Here is a 19613-nt window from a genome sequence, read left to right as displayed (position 1 = left end):
GAGGACAGCGCCAGATGTGTGGCTTCATGCGGCTTTCGTCTGGTGCATTTTCCCAAACATCAGGCACATGCAGCAGGTGGAACACCTGCAGGAGCGCGCTGAAGAGCACTGAAATTTGATTTTTAGCTGACTTGGTGTCAGCAATCAAACTGAATGTTGTGCAGCAGGGTTTAATTGTGCGCACGCTTCTTTCTCCGCCGGACTGGAGGAGGTGCAGAGATGTCGGACAGAACATGAGTCTCCTCTCGCTCCTCTAGTTGCTCAGACTCGTTCTCCCGCTCATCGGTTACAACAGCAGGTGGAACACCTGCAGGAGCGTCTTGAGGAGCTTCAGCAGGAACTGTGGGCCGACATTTGGTGCCGAGTTTAATTGTGCGCACGTGATAGAAAACTGATCCGTCGTGGAGCGCAGTGAAATGTGACGGCGCGTTACAAGTCAAAACTTGACAGTTTCCGTGTCACTTCGTAAAACGCGTGACAGTTTGGGTTCCCAGAACCATCACAGGAACCACTACGAACGTTGTCACGTTCTATTAAGGATCATTACTCATCAAGACGGATCAATACGCTCAGTTGTGACCTCCACGACGTGAGACGAAATGAGGGTGGTGTGTAACATTCGTGGAAGATTTTTTGACAGGCAAAAACATGCTCCACGAATATCAAGAATATCACGCACCAACACACACTATTAAGAAACCTATTCAGATGCGTTAAGTCACATTAAGAATGTCAGGAATGTGTCACGAATGACAGAAAAATGACATTCGTAACGCATCTTGGTTATGTGTAAACGCACCTTACACAACGTCCCAACTTCACTGGAATTGGGGTTGTACAAATGCTTTGAAAAGTACCAAGTAGTCACACTGAGAAAAAAACAAATCCTGTATAGAAAAAAGATGTATCGATAATCATTTTATAACTGATTCACAGCCCTCTGAATCGTAATCGTAATCACATTGAATTGTGAGGTGCCTAAAGTTGCCCACCCTAAATACCAATCTGCCAATTACTTCTCCACTCACCATCTGACTGGACTGAGGCAATTTAGATTAAATATCTTTTCCAAGAACACAGACAGATAGTGTGACCGGGACTCAAACCCAAGCCCACATATTGGTAGCCCAATTTCTTTCTCAACAAAGCTAAGGGGACAGATTAAACGGATTTACATGACAGATTCAGATAACCACCAAACATTTAACAACTGTAACCCAACACCATCTCACTACAAAATATGGTCGAAATCTATTTATCAGATTGTTTTGCGATAAATTAGTTCCACTTGGACACATGGACAACTTCTGCTTCTCTTTCAGTTCACAGATGCCTGTAATATCGTTCTTCAGAATTACACATCACGTGAAATACTTTATTGGATGGAAGCACACTGAAGTAAAATCATGTTATGGTAAAGTCATTTCATGTCGTTATTTACACAGATTTACCATTTAGGCATTTCATTAACCTTGATTTATCTGTGGAAATAGGGAAAGAAATGTAGGGGCTGAGAGGAGGAAATAAATAAATACTTGCAACAGAGAGGCAAAATAAAATGGAGAGACATGAGACGATCAGATCAAAGTGGACTGTGCTAATTAATGAGGCTCAGTCAGGCTTCCCGGTGCACCACATCGAGGGATTAAGCATCACTAGTTAGCCTGGCACATTAAGTCAATTTAATATCGCTTTTGTGCACATGTGTGTGCACGCGCGTGTGCGGAACTGTGTGTTTCTATGGCAGAATATAATGATGCTTATGTGCATACTACATGTCGGTGTGATTGTTGCCCCTCTGTGTCTCTGGTATCTGATTATCTTGATTCGCTTGCCGGCTCAGTGGTTTCTATAGCAACCCTGCCAGCCTAAGTCTCAGGCGAGGGAGTCCTGGAGCCTCTCTGGGTTTGTGTGCAGTAAGAAAAGCGAGGAGAAAACCGGCAGCCAAGCTCAACACGCCCATAATGCGATGGTCTGACTGGCACTCGTAGGGGGATTACAGGATAATTGAAGTCTTCTCAAAAAGAACCTTATCATTCCTTTCAGATTATTTTCCCCTCCTTTGTAGCAGACAGTTCACTTAAAGGTAATTCAGATAAACTCAAAGTTATGTGCTTCTGGTGAACAATTCTGGCAGATTTATAGCTTAATGCTGTTTTTGTGACCAGACATGCAGGAACCTCAGGACCAGGTAGGGATCCAGAACATCATCATCATCATCAAACAACTTTTTTTAGAATCAAATTTATTTGTCAAACAAGTTGATGCACACAAGGAATTTGGTTCCAGGAGTTGTTTTATATCTACTACACATATATACAGACAGTGTGCAATATTGCAGTGCACAGTCATTCATTCATTTTCTCATTATCCGCATCTGGGTCACGGTGGCAGGAGACCAAGCAGCTCATCTCGCACTTTCCTATCCTCGGATAAGTCCGCTAACTCTTCGAGGGATCCCAAGCCAGCTGGGAAGAATAATCCCCCCAGCCCATCCTGGGTCTTACCTGGAGTCTCCAACTAGTTGGATGTGCCTGAAAGACCTCCGTAGGGAGACCTACATGGAGCATCCTTACCAGATGCCCAGACCACCTCAGATGGTTCCTTTCTATGCAAAGAAGCAGCAGCTCTACTCAGAGTCCCTCCCTGATAGTCAAGCTTCTGACCCGGAGTGTAAGCCCGGATACACAATGGAGGAATCTCATTTCGGCTTACTTTATTTTTTGGTCATTACCCAAAATCCATGACCATAGGTCAAGATAGGAGCGTAAATCGACGGTTAATTAAGAGCCTTGCCTTCTGGCTCAGTTCTTTCTTCACCATGACAGTCCGGTACAGTGTCCATAAATCATTAGGTGCTGCCCCAATCTGTCTGTCTATCTCACTCACCAATTCATCTCCATCTTATCAGTTCACAGTTGTATGTATGTAACAAACAACACTTATTTACAGACGGGACTCTGTATCCAAATAACTTCCACATTGTATGTAGGGGAAAACAATGTACCATATCTTCTGGCATATCAATTGCACCGGATTACAAGTTACAGGACCTCCCAAACTAGTAAAAAAAAAAAAAAAGACTTCTACTCCCAAAAATATCAAATCAAATCAATTTTATTTATATAGCGCCAAATCACAACAAACAGTTGCCCCAAGGTGCTTTATATTGTAAGGCAAAAGACATACAATAATTACAGAAAAACCCCAACGGTCAAAACGACCCCCTGTGAGCAAGCACTTGGCGACAATGGGAAGGAAAATACAGGACATAAGAATGATTCCACATATTAGTTTAATACCCTGCCTCTTGCCCATTGACTGCTCGTATAGGCTCTAGCCCAAGTCCTCCACTGGTGGACTTTGCTGGACAAAGCAGATTACATAAATGAATGAATGAAAATTAGCTGAATAGAGCCTGATATGTGATTTTCATTAAAGTAGTACTTCTGAATCCTCAGAAGTACTACTCAGAATCACAGATATTGCACATTTTCCATTTCTCCCTGCTCAAACTGTACATAATGAGCAAAAATAGCTGTTTGATTATTCAGCCACCTGTTGATTGGCTGAACAAATGCAGCTGAGCTGATTTGGTCTGAGCAGGTTGGGGACTAATGGAAAATGAGCAGACATATGACTTCTAAATACGAGGGCTGTCCATAAAGTATAGGTCCTTTTTATTTTTTTCATAAACTATATGGATTTCATTCATATGTTTTTACGTCAGACATGCTTGAACCCTCGTGCGCATGCGTGAGTTTTTCCATGCCTGTCGGTGACGTCATTCGCCTGTGAGCACTCCTTGTGGGAGGAGTCGTCCAGCCCCTCGTCGGAATTCCTTTGTCTGAGAAGTTGCTGAGAGACTGGCGCTTTGTTTGATTAAACTTTTTTCTAAACCTGTGAGACACATCGAAGTGGACACGGTTTGAAAAATTAAGCTGGTTTTCGGTGAAAATTTTAATGGCTGATGAGAGATTTTGAGGTGATACTGTCGCTTTAAGGACTTCCCACGGAGCGAGACGTCGTGCAGCACTCCCAGGCGCCGTCGTCAGTCTGTTTCAAGCTGAAAACCTCCACATTTCAGGCTCTATTGATCCAGGACATCGTGAGAGAACAGAGAAATTTCAGAAGAAGTCGGTTTCAGCATTTTATCTGGATATTCCACTGTTAAAGGAGATTTTTTTAATGAAAGACGGGACGCAGCCGGCGCGGTCCGGCGGCACAGGAAAAACACCTCCGTGTTGATAACCATTTGTAAAATCCAGGTGGCTTTTGATGGCTTTCAGTGGAGTGAGTATATGAGAAATTGTTTAACAGCTGGACATGTTCCAACTTGTCCTTAAGGCTTCCAACGGAGGTGTTTTTCCTGTGGCGGAGCGTCACGGCGACTGTGAGCCGACGCTGCAATCCGCCCGCACGTCTTTCATTTAAAAAATCTCCTTTAACAGTGGAATATCCGGATAAAATGCTGAAACCGACTTCTTCTGAAACTTCTCTGTTCTCTCATGACATCCTGGATCAATAGAGCCTGAAATGTGGAGGTTTTCAGCTTGAAACAGGCTGACGACGGCGCCTGGGAGCGCTGCACGACGTCTCGCTCCGTGGGAAGTCCTTAAAGCGACAGTATTACCTCAAAATCTCTCATCAGCCCTTAAAATTTTCACCGAAAACCAGCTTAATTTTTCGAACCGTGTCCACTTCGATGTGTCTCACAGGTTTAGAAAAAATTTTGATCAAACAAAGCGCCAGTCTCTCAGCAACTTCTCAGACAAAGGAATTCCGACGAGGGGCTGGACGACTCCTCCCACAAGGAGTGCTCACAGGCGAATGACGTCACCGACAGGCGTGGAAAAACTCACGCATGCGCACGAGGGTTCAAGCATGTCTGACGTAAAAACATATGAATGAAATCCATATAGTTTTTGAAAAAAATAAAAAGGACCTATACTTTATGGACAGCCCTCGTATGCAGGAATGGAAACTTTCTTTAAGTACATTTAAGTTAGTGTTTAGGCTGCAGAATAGCAGACCAATATGTAGACCTGGTATTGATTCATGTTTATGTCTTTGGTGAAGACAAGCCCATCCCATCAGTCATTGGACGATTGGCTGAGTACACCCTGGAAAGGCCACCAATCTGTCGCAGGGCCGGTGTTCCACCTCTAATTAAATTCCCCAGTTTCATCAGTCCTGTTGCTCATCTGCATGCCCAGTGGCTCAGTCAGTGTTCTCCTGTGTGCCTTTAGGATGAAATTTTTTTTTCTCCCCTTTAAAAAAAAAGGGGTGGGGGGGGGGAGGTTGCCACCCCGCCATGCTGTATTACTGCTGATGAATGATGAGTTCTCATTGAAGACTCGCTCACAAATTAAATGAAATGGAAAGTGGCACGCAGGGATGCAGAAAAAGGAGATCACTCTGTATGAAAGGATGCGGAAGGGGGGGTGGGGTGGACGTTAGAGTGGTGGAAGATCCTCGGTTCAAGCCCCCATCACAAGAACAACTCAGCCGGAGCAAAGAGTTTATTTTATTGTAGCTGAAGTTGATAACTTGAGTCCAAAACTTGGGAATAGTCCAAATGATCAAGAACAAAGGAGGAGAGTTGGCAGCAACATAGGGACAAGGGTAGACTTTCAAACATGGAAAGAAATACTGCAGACTGGACCAGATGAACCCAGAATAATCCAGCAAACTGAAGGCAGAACAGTGACAGACTTAAACAGTGACAAGGAATGAGCTGAGGAACAGCTGTGAAGAACATCAGGTGACAGGAACATGCCTACAAACACACAGGGACTGACTGACAGAGTGGAACATCAAACCACAAAGAACCCTGGGGTGAGTAGTATCGAAAACAAAAACAAAAATAATGAAAGAATATAGAACGCAATATTAAAGGAAAAACTCCCTTTTAACAGGAAGAAACCTCCAGCAGAGGATGTGGAGATGATTGTTGTACAAAAGCTTCAGATATCTGTCGCTGAGATAGATGATGACTGGAGTGTAGTTTGAAGCAGAAACGAGGTGATCGTCCATGAATCGCTGCTGACACTCATGGCGCATGCGCAGTGAAGGCAGGGGGGACTGATTTTTAGGGGGGGAGCATTTGGTCGATGGCACTGGATCTGATCTGGGTTACAGATTTTGTAGCCATTTAAATTTAACATTGAAAACTCCATTTATTTTTATTTTATTTTTTTTACAGTATAGCTGAACCGAACGTGCCCCAATCACTCTCATATTTGAAAGTGAGGTGCAGACAGGAACTCGCTATCACCTGACAAAGTTTGATCCAGATCTGATCCGAATTGTGGATTTCGTGGAAATTGGCATTTAATATTGAAAAGCCCATTTGGTGTACATTTTGCATTATTATCACTTTACCGGGGCGTTGCTAGGCCGGTATCGTAGATTTATGTCGACGCTATCTGGCTATTCCCGCCCGCTGTGCGTAAACAAATGACATCATAGCACGCAGCCCAAGAACTGTCCGCAGAGGGGAAAAAAACTGTCCGCAGAGGAAAAGATGAAAAGCCGAGAAGTGTGTCTATTGGTGCCAATATGGATATTCCGAATGATTTTCTCATGGATAGTACGACAATGAACAGCAGCTAAAGCAGCCAGCTTGATGAGGACGTACTGCTGAATTTGGAGAGCAGTGCGCGCGCCAGGCGACAAGGCAGAAGTTAAGTGAGCCAACTTTTTATGTACGCGTTACGTGTTGTGTATCTCAGTAAAAAGTGATAATAATGCAAATAACATGCTGTTGTCGTGCGGTATGCATTTTTCTGAGTCCCTCCGTCCATTCTGTCGCCCAAAATGACAGCTATTCGCCCTCGTCTAACTCAGGCGAATTGGTGTCATTTTGGGCGACTGGGCATGGACGTCAGGCCTCTTGAAAATGCATACTGCCCTCCAAAAGCATGTTATTGTATTATTATATCTCAAACAAAAGCACTCTCATTTGTGACAATGAGGTGCAAACTGTTTGATCTGCATCTGATCCATATCGCAGGTTTAGTGGATATTTGATTTTAACATTGAAAAGCCTATATTTTGTTTTATATTCTCATTTATGAAAAGCCACTTCTAACTGGACTTTGACCTTGAAATTTTTTTTTCCAAGGTAAAAATTTGTGGAATTGGAAACTAGTGTAGGTGGATGTTTGCGTTGTACAAGCGCTGTGTTGTAGTTATAAATGAAATGACATCTTTCTCAAAAACAACAAAATAAATCTGCTTCAGTGTGATGGCGTGCAGAAAACTGTAAATGTCAGCGTGCTGGACAGCGTCACTGTTTGAGAATAAGTGGTTTGAGTGGCAGGTCATCAGGGTGAAAATCGTCTTCTGCGCACAGTGTCAAATCCTCTGCTATGAGATTGAAAGGCAGCAAGATGGAGTGAGATGCAACGCCATAGAGGGAAAAGAAGCTGAATACCCGCATCCAGCCGAAAACAGCAGCCACATCCAGTTCTTACATTCAAATTTCTGTAATGGGATTTAGCGGCGTATTGATGTTGCCGACAATCATTCTTCTCATCTGTCAATGTTTATATCTCTCTCCCGCTTTCACCTCTTTTCACACTTTCTGATTTGCATATGGTACTGTACGCCTGTGTCACACTAAGTGAGTCCCATTCACTGCTCCGCCGTCTGTCAGCGCAATTTCTCCCCATTCCCTTACAGATGGTAATTTGACACACATGATTTGGGAGCAGCACAGGAATGCCAAAAAGGGCATGCAGTCTGCATTTGCAAAAGCTTACAGTATACACACGCTGCACATGCAAAGGATTTGGGAATCAAGAAAATAATAATAATTGAATTAAAAGCCATTTTAGATTAAGGTATTACATGAATTTGTGTATTTAACTATGCCCTTTGAAATAACTGAGTCCAATTCATTTTCTGGATTCTGCATGAAAGAGGATCTTCACATTTTAACAGTTTGACAGAAACTTGCATCAATAATTCAAGAGTTTGTCTTCAGAACAGTAATTTCAACATTTTTGTTGACTGACTAAAATAGGTTCTTTCTGCTTCTCCCTTTTTACTCGTGGTCACTACAGTGGAGCCAGTGTGAATTTTGCACAGGTTTTACACAGAATGCCCTTCATGACCCAGCCCCACATTACATGAAGAATCAACATGGCTGAGCTTGAACCAAAAACCTTCTGGCCACTCGAAAATATGAAGTTTGGGTTAGTTTTCCTTGCAAACAGTCCCATTATAAACAACCCTGAGAAAGATTTTACAAATATTAACAATTTATATTGAATGGGAGCTGTGTCTGGTTGGGGAATAGATCCTACAACCCTCAAGTCACACAGCTGCTATGCCACTTTAACAATATCTGTATAATATATACAGAATGAATGAATTAATTTATTATTCGGCACACAGATAAACAACAATAAAGACAATAGCAAAACATGAAAAGAACAACGTACAGAGAACTCGTGTAGCCTAAAGTGTGAAGGCAGAAGCAAGACTTATAAATACCCTTCCCTTATGCCATAAAAAATAAATAATGTGTTTATACACTCAACAAAAATATAAATGCAACACTTTTGGTTTTGCTCCCATTTTGTATGAGATGAACTCAAAGATCTAAAACTTTTTCCACATACACAATATCACCATTTCCCTCAAATATTGTTCACAAACCAGTCTAAATCTGTGATAGTGAGCACTTCTGCTTCATACCAAGATGCTGATTAGACACCATGATTAGTGCACAGGTGTGCCTTAGACTGCCCACAATAAAAGGCCACTCTGAAAGGTGCACTTTTATCACACAGCACAATGCCACAGATGTCGCAAGATTTGAGGGAGCGTGCAATTGGCATGCTGACAGCAGGAATGTCAACCAGAGCTGTTGCTCGTGTATTGAATGTTCATTTCTCTACCATAAGCCGTCTCCAAAGGCGTTTCACAGAATTTGGCAGTACATCCAACCAGCCTCACAACCGCAGACCACGTGTAACCACACCAGCCCAGGACCTCCACATCCAGCATGTTCACCTCCAAAATCGTCTGAGACCAGCCACTCGGACAGCTGCTGAAACAATCGGTTTGCATAACCAAAGAATTTCTGCACAAACTGTCAGAAACCGTCTCAGGGAAGCTCATCTGCATGCTCGTCGTCCTCATCGGGGTCTCGACCTGACTCCAGTTCGTCGTCGTAACTGACTTGAGTGGGCAAATGCTCACATTCGCTGGCGTTTGGCACACTGGAGAGGTGTTCTCTTCACGGATGAATCCCAGTTCACACTGTTCAGGGCAGATGGCAGACAGCGTGTGTGGCGTCGTGTGGGTGAGTGGTTTTCTGATGTCAGTGTTGTGGATCGAGTGGCCCATGGTGGTGGTAGGGTTATGGTATGGGCAGGCGTCTGTTATGGACGAAGAACACAGGTGCATTTTATTGATGGCATTTTGAATGCACAGAGATACCGTGACGAGATCCTGAGGCCCATTGTTGTGCCATACATCCAAGAACATCACCTCATGTTGCAGCAGGATAATGCACGGCCCCATGTTGCAAGGATCTGTACACAATTCTTGGAAGCTGAAAATGTCCCAGTTCTTGCATGGCCGGCATACTCACCGGACATGTCACCCATTGAGCATGTTTGGGATGCTCTGGACCGGCATATACGACAGCGTGTACCAGTCCCTGCCAATATCCAGCAACTTCGCACAGCCATTGAAGAGGAGTGGACCAACATTCCACAGGCCACAATTGACAACCTGATCAACTCTATGCAAAGGAGATGTGTTGCACTGCATGAGGCAAATGGTGGTCACACCAGATACTGACTGGTATCCCCCCCCCAATAAAACAAAACTGCACCTTTCAGAGTGGCCTTTTATTGTGGGCAGTCTAAGGCACACCTGTGCACTAATCATGGTGTCTAATCAGCATCTTGATATGGCACACCTGTGAGGTGGGATGGATTATCTCAGCAAAGGAGAAGTGCTCACTATCACAGATTTAGACTGGTTTGTGAACAATATTTGAGGGAAATGGTGATATTGTGTATGTGGAAAAAGTTTTAGATCTTTGAGTTCATCTCATACAAAATGGGAGCAAAACCAAAAGTGTTGCGTTTATATTTTTGTTGAGTGTATATATATATATATATATATATATATATATATATATTTGTAACAACAATACAAAAAAATGTGCATGAATAATTACAGTTGTTGAATAACAGTTGGAAATGCAGCTGCCACTGTTACTAGGCAACAAATGCATCATGGGTTGACAAAAACTCATGGTGATCCACATTAGTTATATCAGTTGAAATGTTTTAATCCTGATAGGACGATCTGGCACTGTGCTAATCAAAAATGGGAAAAGCAAAACGGTGTGAGTTTGGATGTAATGTTCCCAATGTGCAGGGGCGGATCTAGAGATAAATACATGGGGTGGCAAGCAGGGACAGGCACTGTTATGTGGGGTGGCAATGTAATGTTTATGTATTATGCTATTATAGGTCAGGAATCTGGATTATAGTGTCATGAGTCCAAGTTTCATATAGCCTAGACCAGCGGCCCACAAGCTTTTTGCGCCACGGACCAATTTTCATGTAACGTTAAAACAACATTTTTGCAGACCAATATAGAAAAAACTATAAACAATGTGTGTAAAAAATGCATGAGTAGAATGGTAATTTCAAGCGCTTCAGTGGGCGTCATAGATTGGTAAATTGTGTTTTCATGATCACAAAACAAACATTGCTGTAGTAGTGCAGCCGATAACCAAAACAATTGTTCAGTTTGTGATAAAAGCATGAAATGTGGCACACATATTCTAACTTAACTAATGTTTATTTTCAGATATGGAGACATCCTGGAGGTGACCTCTAATCAGCTACAGGGGTCAATAAAGAATTACACAGGGGTCAAAATATAAAAATTCTCCAATCATGTTGAAAACTATACCACACTATTTGTGTGATCATAAGGATTCCAAAAATGTATAGTTTGGGCTATCCATGACTGACTGTTATGGAGTTATGGGGTAAAAACTTCAAAAATGGTGACAACGGTCAGTTTCAGTTTGTACAAGGGTGAAAAGTTAAAGTTACTTCAGTTTTGGTAAAAAGTGATGCAAATTATTGGTTGAGTGAATAGGATTAATAAATGGAATAGTTTTGACTATGTCGAATGCTTGGTTTCCAAAGTAAAGGTCAAACAAGGTTGACGTCCATTGGATTCTATGACATTTGACATATGTTACCTCGTAACATGATAACTTAGCGTGACAGATGGTGCAAACTATTCCTTTTTAAAATACTATTAACTAAACCAATAATTTGCATAATTTTTTACCAAAATTGGAGTGAGTTTAACATTTGACCTCTGTGCAAACTGAAACTGACCTTTGTCACCATATTTGCTGTTTTTACCCCATATCTCCAGAACATTCAGTCATAGATAGTCCAAACTATACCTTTTTGGAAGCTGTGTAATCAGATAAATAATGTGGTATACTTTTCAATATGATGGGAGCATTGTTAAAGTTTGACCCCTGTGTAATTCTTTATTGACCCCTGTAGCTCATTAGAGGTCAGCTCCAGGATGCCTCCATATTACGGAATTACAATCTGACCTAATCTGTAGTCGTTGGATGCAGTATGTCCAGATTTTGCTGCTGTTGTAATTCCGTTTCCATAGAATTGCCCTTTAGCTAAGCTGCACCACTATAGTAGAAAACAACATATTAAATCAAATGACAGCAGAGAAGCTGTTTGAGTCTTACCTGAGCTGAAGACTCACAGAAACAAACCTCAAGGGTGTGTGTATCAGCGCTTGTCCTCTGCTCATCCTTCTGTCCTCTGTTCATCCCTCTGTCCTCTGCCTTCTGTCCATCCCTCTGTCCTCTGTCCATCCCTCTGTCCTCTAGCTTCTGTCCATCCTTCTGTCCTCTGCTCATCCCTCTGTCCTCTGTCCATCCTTCTGTCCTCTGCTCATCCTTCTGTACTCTATCCATCCTTCTGTCCTCTGCCTTCTGTCCATCCCTCTGTCCTCTGTCCATCCCTCTGTCCTCTGTCCTCTGTCCATCCTTCTGTCCTCTCCTCACACCCTCTTCTCTTGTTTCCAATGTTCCTCGAAATCCACAACAAAGTGTTTTCTCCCCTCAGCAATAAAAAAGTGCTCCACTGTCGCGTTATGAAATGAAAGTGAAACCTAAAAAGCGTACATTGCCGCACGCGTGCACGGACTTTTGTTAACATAACACAACTTTAAGGTTGGACGAAACATCCCTAATATCTATGAGAGACACGAGTAAAGCTGAAGTCTAGCTACAAAGACTGATGTGACCAGTGTTGACGTCTGTCCTTGTTTTCAGTTCACCTGAAACGACGAGGGAAACAAGAGGTTCCGCCCTAATAAAAATACCACTGAAAACTTATTCCTCATTGTTTATTAATTTATACTTGGTGAATGTATCAATTTTATATTTCTTTCTCCGCAAAGTTTTCCTGGCAGCCGTGTGTGCTGGCGTGTCTTTTAGGGAAAGTTCGGCGTCACAACAGGTGGGGAGGCAGCAGGGAGAGCGCGAAGCGCAGCTTGTGCTGCATTCAAGGGCGCTCAGAGAGCACAGTTTTCAACGGTTAAAGTCATTTGCGAGGTCCCTTTTTTGAAAAAAATGTCACCCACTTCTGATTGGGGTGGCAACTGGGGTGGCAAGAGCTATTTTTAGGGTGGCAGTTGCACCCCATGCCACCCCAGTAGATCCGCCCCTGCCAATGTGTCGATGTGTTTTGGGTTATTTTGTTTTTATTATCTTATATACTTACTGCAAGTCAAGTTTCACTTTTGGGATAATAAAATGTCTGAATTTAAATTCAAAATTTAAAAAATTGATGACTTGAGGCTGCAGGAGGCTTCAGATAACTTCACCACAGACTGCTGTGTCCTACTCCTGACTGAAACTAAAAGCAGACTCGGCTATCAAGTTAGCATGCTAGTCAATGCGGCACCTCAACAGGACCAGTGACTCTGGTAAGAGCAAAAGAGGAGACCTATGTATGTACACCCACAACAACTGGTGTAAAAATACAGCGACGGTAGCCAGCCATTGTTCTGACTGTTAAATGTCGACTGTTTTACCTTCCTCATGAGTTTACTGGAGTCTTGCTAACTGCTGTTTACATTCCATCCCTGATGCTAATGCTATCTCAGCCTTCGGACTTTTACATGGCATCAGCAGCCTACAGCTGAACCCACATCCGGACACGGTGCACATTATCACAGGCGATTTTAATCATGTGGAATTAAAACCAGTGGTCCCAGACATCATCAACACGTCAAATGTGCTGCAAGAGGAGAAAATACACTGGACAAAGTTTACACCAATATTAAGCAAAGCTACAGGGCCAGACCTGCACCACATATAGGCAAGTCAGACCACATCTCTCTGCAACTCATCCCTACATATACCCCCCTCTGGAAATCCACCCTCACCACCTTTAAGATGGTTAAAACATGGCCAGTCGGTGCTTCTCAGCGGCTGCAGGGCTGCTTCAACAGCACTGACTGGGACATCTTTGAGGATGAGGACCTGGATGTGTTTACGGACTCTGCGGACTCTACAGTCACAGTGGAGAAACACATCCAGGTCTACCCCAATCAGGAACCCTGGATGACCAGGGAAGTGAAGCAGCTGCTGAAGCAGAGAAACTCCACCCTCAAAGCTGGTGATTGGGCTCTCTACAGCACAGCACACGCCAACCTGAAGACAGGCATCAGGAAGACCAAGGAGGACTTCAGGAGGAGGATCAACGACCATCTGGACAGCAACAACAGCAGGCAGGCTTGGATGGTGATCCAACACCTAACCAACTACAAACCCGGCATCAGAGCTGCTGAAGGTGACGCTGCATTGGCAGAAGAGTTAAATCTCTTCTTTGCTCGCTTCAAGACTGTGACACCACGTCACCACCAGCGGCCCGGAGCAACTTCACAGTGGGGGAGCACAAGGTGAGGTGCATGCTTAGGGGTGTCAACCCATGCAAAACAACGGGCCCCGACAGGTGCTGAAAGATTGTGCAGACCAGCTTGGTGGGATTTTCACCAAAATCTTCAACCTGTCCCTGACACAGTCTGATGTCCCATCATGCCTGAAGACCGCCACCATAGTTCTTCTACCCAAGAAATCCCCCATAACCTGCTTAAATGACTACTGCTCTGTTGCACTCACATTGGTGGTGAAGTGTTTTGAAAAACTGGTTAGAAGTCACATCATGTCATTCCAAACCCCCACTTCTGACCCATACCAATTCACTTACAAGGCCAGCAGGTCAACAGAGGATGCTGTGACTGCTGCCCCCCACACCACGCTGACCCACCTGGGGCAACAGAGTAACTACGCCCATCTTCTCTTTGTGAATTATAGCTCAACATTGAACACCATCCTTCCTCATAAGGCTGTGGGGGAGGATGGACGCTCACAGAAAATCAGGATTGGCCCCCACGTACCCAATGCTCTCATACTCAGCACCTGTTCCCCTCAAGGCTGCGTGTTGGGCCACTGCTCTTCACCTTCTACACCTCTGACTGCACTCCTATCCACACCAGCAACACTTTCATTAAGTATGAGAACGACACCAGAGTGGTAGGCTGTATCACTGGAGGAGATGAGTCCACTTACCGGGATGAGGTGGAACAGATGACGTTGTGGTGTAGAGAAAATGACCTGCTCCTGAACACATCCAAAACCAAGGAGCTAATCATAGACTTCAGGAGAAATAAAACAGACATTCAGTCCATTATCATTGGGGACCTGTGTGGAAATGGTCAGGAAGTTCCGTTTCGTGGGAGTCCACATAGAGGAGAAACTGTCCTGGGACAGAAACACCACACAGTTGGTTAAGAAGGCACAGCAAAGACTCCACTTTCTGAGAATCCTCAGGAAACCTAACATAAACCAGAGACTGCTTGTGTCTTTTTACTGCTCGACTATGGAGAGCATCCTCACATACTGCGCCTGTACATGGTTTGCCAGCTGTATGGTGGCAAACAGGAAGGAGCTCTAGAGGGTTACCAAAATGGCAGCGAAGATCATTAGGTGCCTTCTACCCACACTGGAGGACCTTCATGGCCCTTACTGTCTCAGGAGAGCCAACACCATCCTAAAGGACTCACCCCACCCTGGACACTCTCTGTTTGAGCTATTACTGTCAGACAGATGGTACAGGACCATTAAAGCAAGAACAGAGAGACTAAAGAACTGTTTCTACCCAACTGCTGTTAGAGCTTTGAATGCCATGGAAATAAAACAGCCATGTCATATGCCACACAGAAATAAGTGCAATATCTCTTAATGTGCAGTTTCCACTGCCATTGTGTAATATCCACAATTTTGTACTTACTTTTCTCATTTATATATATTTTTTGCTACTGCATACTTATTTTAACTTGCACTTTGTACATGCCTTTTTTTTATTCTGTTAAATTCTGTTTATTTTCTTTTTCTTCCCTAGACCTTGTAAGTCTGCATGTTGTTTATTTATAGATTTATATTTGCACTGAAAAGGCTTGCATCTTACTTTTCATTGTACTTGTTGCAAGGACAATAGAATCTGATTCTGATCAATTTTTCAAATTAAAGAAATATGTCAGCACAAAAGTTTAGACCCTTCTTCTTGTTAAGGAGTCTATTTTTTGTTGCAACTAACAGTAACCCTTGGGAAGTACAATATCCCAGCAGCTTAACCACAATAGTACTCAGTATCTGGGAAAAAAATCTTGTGCAAGCCATCGTGATTTGCATCGGTAATAAGAATTCCTTACAAATTTTTACCACCATTTGCTGGGATCACTCCAGCTTGTGTGAAATGTCTTCTGCCTCATCTGCCCCTTACAGAAAATGTCATAGATTGCTTTACAGGTTTTTCTGTGCAGATACAACAAATAGAAAAGATAAACAGCCGCTGTGGAAAACAAAGCAATCAGATATCCTCTGCCCAACAGCGAGGATCAATAACTAGCACGAATCATCGTATAACGGTGTGACAATGGAAACAAAGGCCTGCATGTCAAGCAATCTTGTGACCGCGTCCTGCATTTTGCCATCTCTTTCAAGCTCTTACACGTTCACTGTGTATTTGCCTTCTTTTGTTGTACCACACATCTTTATTGCTTTCGTCTCCTTTTCATTCATCTCGTCATTGTTGCACTCCATCTGGTCCACAGCCTTAATATTATACTTCATTTCTCCAGCTACGACCAAGTCTTTTCTCTCTCTTTCTTTTCCTCCTCTGTTCTTTGTTTCAATTAGTTGATCCCATATCTTTGTCCTCATTTACCTCCAGTGTTGCTCCAGACATGAGCTCATAACACCTCACCTTCTCTTGTGGAGTCTCTCGGGCCTTTGTGTCTTGCACTGATGACATCAGTGCGGCGGTGTGTTGCTGTGGAAACCACCAGAGGGGTGTCAGTAATTACATGATTGCATGTGTGTGTGCGTGTGTGTATGTGTGTAAGGTGACAACTGGTTGTCCTTTCCTTGATACTAGGTCTCTTTGGAGAATCCTTGGATATAGCTGGAGTCACTTTGTGTTAAATGAGTGTTTATTTCGAAAGACTCAGATGAGTATCACTGGCACTGTGAGGGAACATCACCTGAGGCAGTTTGGCCATGTGGTGCATTTCTCTGTGCATGTGGACCCCAAAGGCTGCAGAAGACCAATGGGATGGCCATGTTTCCACCTGGCTGTTGCATATGTTTTTTTTTTTTTAAGAGGTGGTGATTGATCAATTGTGGTTGGTTGTGGGTGGTTGCCATCCTGGATGAACTGTTCCGTGGAGTGGATGGAGCGATGTGCAGTGCCATCGCATTTTCCCAAACATGCTACAGAATTCTGATGTAAACACTGACCCCAGTGGGGTCTTCTTACTGTGCAAGGAGCAGCTATCCATCTGGCCTTGACCAGTGTCCAACACAGCGGCTTACTCTGTGTTGTGTGGTGTTTTTGACTCCTCCCACTCGCTCTCCTCGGGACACGAAGTTGCAGTCTCCGGCCTGGAAGGCGGACGCTCTGACCATTCAGCTAAAAACCTGGACTCTGTCCTGAGTGGCCAGAGTATGACAACAAAGTGTGTTGATAAAAGACATGCCAGACCCTTGTACACAAGAGTGTCCTCCTGAAGGGGGAGTGATGCCCATCGACTACTATTGCACAGCGACTCCTGCTGGCCTCCGTCACACTAACATGCTAATAAATTGCACAGAATGCATAGCAACAAAAGCAGATTTCCATACAAGTGAAATCTTTTTTGAAATCACCAGAGAATGCATACTGTATTTTGTACTTTCCTCAAACATTCCAAATTTTGCATATGTCACCATCCTCTCAGCATACTGCACAGTGAAAGATTTGAAAGGGAAGTGGCCTCAAAGACACTACAATTGTGTCCACGGAGCCGCAGTGAGTCGACACGCTTCCACCTCCCTGTTGCAGCCGTACTTTATGAAACTTCTGTATCACCTTCAGGAGGAATCTCTTGTGTACGAGGGTCTGGCGTGTCTTTTATCAGCACATTGTGTTCTCTCTGGCATTCAGTGCTCTGCTCCCCTGCAACAGACTGAAGCAAGATGGAACAATAAAGGCAAATGCAGAAAACAAGACACATACACATAGTGAGATTTCTTCAGTCGCACGACCCTTCTTCCTGCATCCGACTTGATTTTAGCTGCTCTTGGGAGGCACACAGTTACATTCTGATGTTGAGATGTTTTTGTTTTTGTCAAATATGTGTTTGAATCACATGTTGAAACTTGATGTTTTGAATGGTGAATGTGATCACCGTTGAAAAGCTGAGTAATGCTGTATCCTTAAACTGTGTGTGTTTTAATGAAGCCACAGGTTTCTCACCACAAAGAAATATCTCAGTTTCCTTTCTTCTTTCCCGTCATCCTCTCTCCTCATTTTGCACTGTAAACCTGTCACCCGCCGACATCAAAGAGCAGCAGGGAAGGTGAAATATAACGTGTGTGCAAAGCCCCAAATGCAGAAAAGCAGAATATGTTAATACATGAGGCCAAGGCGTGCCAGTTTCCAATTTGCCTTCGTTTTCTTTGTTTCATCTGTTTGCATTCTCCAACAGAATAAAGTTGATTTGTTGTTTATTTTTTATTTCTAAATTGAAATAAATCCACCTCATGCTACAAGCCATTCAAATCTCTTTACGTTTAATCAGAACGGCGACTGTAGGTCATGTTGTAAATTGTGGGATTTATTAATCATAATAAGTCATTTTGTTTTCACTATAATGTCATTCTGCCATCTCTGTGGTCGTATAAATGTTGCAGCATTCCTGCAGTTTCAGTGTATACCTGTGTTTAGCCTGAGTTCTCAGAGGTCGAAAGTTGAAGACAACCAAAGCATCATTTTATCCTTCCGGTATGAATTATGGGGGGATGTAGCCATCAGCATGTCCGTCCATCCATTTTTGCTTTTTACCGCGATATCTCAAGAACCAGTTGACCAATTTCATTCATATTTAGCATAAGCGTGTACTTGGGTGATCCCCGACACCAGTTTAATATGGTGTCCTTTAGGTCAATTTCAAGGTCACAATATTCACGATATTGTCATTGCCATCCTTGTTAGCATGATATCTCAAGAACCAGTTGACCAATTTCATTTATACGTATTTAGCATAAGAGTGTACTTGGGTGAACACCCTCCCTCACTTTGTATTACTGATTTGTGAGACTGGGGGGATTTGTCTTCTCCTGATGACTCTTGTCATATTTTCAATCATATGTCAGGCCAAGTTCGGGAACATGTGCTGGTGCCGCATGATGCTGCATCCACCACGATATGGAACCACCCTGGATCCTTACTGGCAAGCACCCAAGCACACATCCCCACCTCCCGAAAGTAGCATCTTTCTGTTGCAGCTAGGTGATCTGTGGGTGTGTCCTTGGCATTAATTACATATTAAGTGTCTTCTTCAAGGACACAAACGGGTAGCATAAGCAGGAGATGAACCCAGGTCTACAGATTGGCAGGCCAGCTCCTTAGCCACTCTACAAATCACATGACATCACTGAAGAAAATACTTTATTTGTAATGTACACAAAATATATACACATAAATTTAATTAATTTATTTCATTTATTTTGTTTTATATAGTGCCAAATCACAACAAAGTTGCCTCAAGGCACTTCATACAAATAACGTCTAACCTTACCAACCCCCAGAGCAAGCACACAGGCGTCAGTGGTAAGGAAAAACTCCATCTGAGGAAGAAACCTCAAGCAGACCAGACTCAGAGGGGTGACCCTCTGCTTGGACCATGCTACAGACACAAATTACAGAACAATTCACAAATTTAATATACAGGAAATGTTGCTGAGTCACAGGACAGGAGGGCCTCAGAAAACAGACACCACACCCATCCCACAAAGCAGTTTGTTCTCTTTATTTAACCAAGCCTAATTTTAATTAGACACAATGCAGCCACTAGGAGGAGTGCCCAGCGAAAATCTGGCGCCCAGGGATGGATTCCAGGTCTCGAGCTACTGCCTTGATCAAGAACAGTCAAAGAATCATGAACCTAATATGCATGTTTTATGGCCACTTGCCTGC

The 19613-nt window shown here is 43.3% G+C and overlaps 1 protein-coding gene across 2 annotated transcripts in view; it reads left to right on the top strand.

Moving 5' to 3' along the window:
- The window catches only part of ctnnd2a (catenin (cadherin-associated protein), delta 2a), a 923305-nt gene that overhangs the window by 783647 nt on the left and 120045 nt on the right, over positions 1 to 19613 (top strand). The gene's annotated exons all lie outside the window — the stretch shown is intronic.

Source organism: Thalassophryne amazonica, chromosome 1 (assembly GCF_902500255.1).
Source record: "Thalassophryne amazonica chromosome 1, fThaAma1.1, whole genome shotgun sequence".
NCBI lineage: Eukaryota > Metazoa > Chordata > Actinopteri > Batrachoidiformes > Batrachoididae > Thalassophryne > Thalassophryne amazonica.
The sequence above is the reverse complement of the archived record's forward strand: the minus strand, read 5'-3'. Positions and strand labels throughout refer to the sequence as shown.